This window comes from Salvelinus sp. IW2-2015, unplaced genomic scaffold (genome assembly GCF_002910315.2).
Source record: "Salvelinus sp. IW2-2015 unplaced genomic scaffold, ASM291031v2 Un_scaffold5222, whole genome shotgun sequence".
Lineage (NCBI taxonomy): Eukaryota > Metazoa > Chordata > Actinopteri > Salmoniformes > Salmonidae > Salvelinus > Salvelinus sp. IW2-2015.
The window spans coordinates 1-3,807 of record NW_019946487.1 but is presented as its reverse complement, the minus strand read 5'-3'; the positions used below and the strand labels follow the sequence as shown (position 1 = coordinate 3,807).

Here is a 3,807-nt window from a genome sequence, read left to right as displayed (position 1 = left end):
CACCCCACCCTTCTCAGCTAGTAACATATCGAATGCTCTTATATTCTGCCATACCATCAAACTTAGATGCAGCTGTTTGTTCTGCCAACCCTTTTATTGCATCTCAGTATAGTTGGTGAAACGCTGTTGGTTATAGTAGATATAATTTATCCAATCTACATTTTTGTTGAGAGTTGACCACCAGAAGGTGCTTGATTCCAATCCAGCCAATATTTGATTCCTAGCTTTGAACTCATCAGGTACCCCCCTTTGAACCCCAATGCTATCAATGTAAACTCTATCATCAAAAGACCCTGGCGGAGCACTCCTTCTCGCTCTCCTATCTGGCACTAGGTCTTTGTTTTGATAAGAGTGAAGGGCATGCCTAACTGTACTAATGCACAAATACCGGTCCAATTTGTAGGCAAGTTAGGCCACAGCTTCATACCTCCACACACCCCCCAGACATCCGCTCTAGGCCTTTAGCTGTATACTGAATCCACTCCAACCACAAGTTAGAATCCCCAAACCCAGTCTCCACCTCAATCACTTCCTTAAGATCTTTTGTCTGAACTATCGCCACCGGTCCTTGGCTCTGGATGACTGCACTGGTAATATCCGTTTTGTCAGGGGAACTGCTTGGATCTGACTGGCCATAGAACTATCACCGGCTCTAATCTTTGTTCGAAAATGTGCATATTTAGCGGRACAAATCGTGGTTTTACAATGTGAATACGTAGTGAAAATGCAGAAATATTGTCCGGAGAAATCTTGGAGAGGCACCTATTCTAATCAAATAACTAATCATAAACTTTACTAAAAAATACATGTGGTACAGCAAATGAAAGATACACTAGTTCTTAATGCAACCGCTGTGTTAGATTTTTTAAAATAACTTTAGTACGACATACAGCTTACGTTATAGCGAGACAGCGCCCAAAATCTGGGCGGAATATACGTCTAAACATTTGACAGAAATACGAAATAACATCATAAATGGTTCCTACTATGGAAGATCAGAATCTTGTACAAGTTGTCCTTTGTCCAGAATAATCGTTGTTCGGTTGTAGAATGCCGTCTTCATCTGTAGAACGCTAGCCAACGCTAGCCATGCGGCACAGAAGTGTCCAACTCACCATAACGCATAACAAAGAAAATACCGAAAATCGGAATAAACTGATATAAACTGATATAAGTCGGTTTAATATAACTAGTTGATGATGTTTGTAACACATATATCAAATAAAATCAGAGCCGGATATATCTAACGCCTATAACGAAAGCTTTTCAGAACGCAATCCTGAGGTCTGTCTTGCGCCAAGCCGAACGGTGAAAAGACTACACCCACCGTTCCAAGAGCTCTTGTTCGGCCTCAGATAGAGCTATACACCCCATTCCAATTCTCACTGCCTACTGACATCTAGTGGAAGGCGTATGCAGTGCATGTAGACCCATAGATTTCATGCAAAATAATAGGCTGACCCTGGAACAGAGCCCCCGATTTCAGATTTTTCAGTTCCTGACAGGAAGTTTGCTGCAAAATGAGTTCTGTGTTACTCACAGATATAATTCAAACGGTTTTAGAAACTAGAGAGTGTTTTCTATCCAATAGTAATAATAATATGCATATTGTACGAGCAAGAATTGAGTACGAGGCAGTTTAATATGGGAATGATTTTTTACAAAGTGAAAACAGCGCCCCCCCCTATTGAGAAAAGGTTTTAAACACCACTTCTTTCCCTCACTTCGGAATAGTTCAATGAAGTCCATTTCCAATTGTTAGAATGGATATTCTAACACCCCAATTTTTTTTGTTGAAGTAGTTATCCTATAGGCCACTAAGTCTTTCCTAACCTGCTCTACCAGTCTTTCCTAACCTGCTCTACCACCTGCTCTACCAGTCTTTCCTAACCTGCTCTACCGCCTGCTCTACCATCCTCCCTGTTGAGGATATCTAAACAATGACTTAGGCAGTATGGGTAACTTATCATGATACCAAATACTGTTCTTATAAATTGCTCCTAACTTCTCCCATTTCAAAAATCTATTTTACTGGTGCTCTAGACTGATAATCTTTCAATATAGCTTTGTTTATGTTTACTTCCTCTTTTAACCCGTGCTACTATTTCTGCTTGTTGTGCTGGATAGTTTCTCAGTAACGACTCTGCTTCCAAAACMTCTGTTTCTGTAACTACAGCATATCCTGTTGCATTAGTGCCATCAGGATTCTTTCTTGATGATCTATCTACAAACATAGTCAGTTCCCCATCAGATAAAGCTAGATCAGTCAAATCGGGTCYTGGTAAGACAACTTTCTCAYTTTTTGTTACARAATCATGTGGGCTGCTGATGAAGGAATTTGTTTCCTAAATGTTCTTTAACCAATTTAATTATTACAATGCAAACACTCTGTCCGTTTAAGAATTTGTAAGATTCTTATTTGCATAAAATAAGACAGAGACCCTGTTCCAAATTAATCAAAAGCGTTTAATTGCTCGAGAAGATCTCTGAACGGGCATATACAAAACGGTTATTTTTAATCCCTTCTATTACTAACGCACATACATACACACTAATCTGGATTATCTCTTGAAGTTTTTACCACAGTTTATTACCACCTTAGCTGACAAGTTCCAGTCCCCACCCCCCAGATACGGAAAAACCTGTAGGGGCTTGAGCTGTCTAACCATATCTACCACAAAGTTATAGCTTAGTCGGTTCAAACATAGGTTAATGATCCACAAGAGTTTTCTTTAGGCACACAACACAGACATTCCTTTCTACCCCCCTACAATGCTACTAACCTCTAATCCTAATGGTTAAGTTTGCTGGGTAGAATTATTTATAATTCTAAAATAATTATAAAATATCCTAACAGCTGCCATAATGTTGCAATAGAGAACTAATGGTGGAGGGGTTCAAAGTAGTACAAATCTTCTATTGGTCAAATTAGGCATGTTTCAAAATAATGATCATACAAGACAGATGTCCAGCTGGTGACATGTAAGCGCATTTTTATGTTCTAACAACAGTATGGATACGACATGTGGAACTTTTAAAGTCAAATCATGATAAAAGCACAACAGATGCCGAGTCCTCAAAGTGCACTGAGCTGCTGTCACGCAACAGAACTGCAAACATAGTGGCATTGCTTGGGCTACTTCATCTAATCGGGAGGAGTAGTGACGTTGTTTCTGCTAAGAACACTAAACAGAGCTAGAGTGTCGCGCCGTTCACAGCCCCTCTGGGAGGGATTCGCCACACATATATTGCCTACACATATCAAACATTTGGCTTCACATGGAGGAGTCATTACTGTCCCATTACTGTCAATATCAAAATAGGGTTTCTGTTTCCAAATAATTTGACCAAACTGTCTCACTGTCTCCCTGTTTTCAACTCATGAGATTTAAGAAAAATCAACATGTCATATGGTATAATCACTCGAAGATTATATACATAGCTAAACTTAATTATCTCTACTTCTCTCAAATGATCCTGGATCAACAAAGATGCCATATATCCCTGTCACTTTCTACTATTCTCAATAAATAAATGCTTCTAAATATTAAAATAAAGCCAAAAGAATGCTAAAAGCATAGAATATGTTTTTCTGTACTCAAATGAAATCTCCTCCTTGCAGGAGTCCAATGTATTTTATCTAACAATAACAGGGATTGAGATCTTAAATCAGTCTCATCAAATATTTTAATAAATATATTTGGCAATAGTGTGGGATCCATTATCTAAAGTAATTTAACCATCCCTAAGAACTGCAAACATATTTATTTTCATATTAATGAAATTAATTTTAAACGCTTATAAAAT

At 38.5% G+C, this 3,807-nt stretch overlaps 1 long non-coding RNA gene across 1 annotated transcript in view; it reads right to left on the bottom strand.

Annotated features, from left to right (window-relative positions):
- LOC139026591 (uncharacterized) overlaps nt 1–2,425 on the bottom strand; it is an 8,087-nt gene extending 5,662 nt beyond the window's left edge. The window contains exons 1-2 of the long non-coding RNA XR_011478439.1: nt 1,892–2,425; nt 1,709–1,856 (exon numbers count right to left, since the gene is read on the bottom strand). This is a non-coding gene — a long non-coding RNA (uncharacterized lncRNA). The remainder of the gene's footprint in view (nt 1–1,708; nt 1,857–1,891) is intronic.
- Between the last annotated feature and the right edge of the window lie 1,382 nt (nt 2,426–3,807).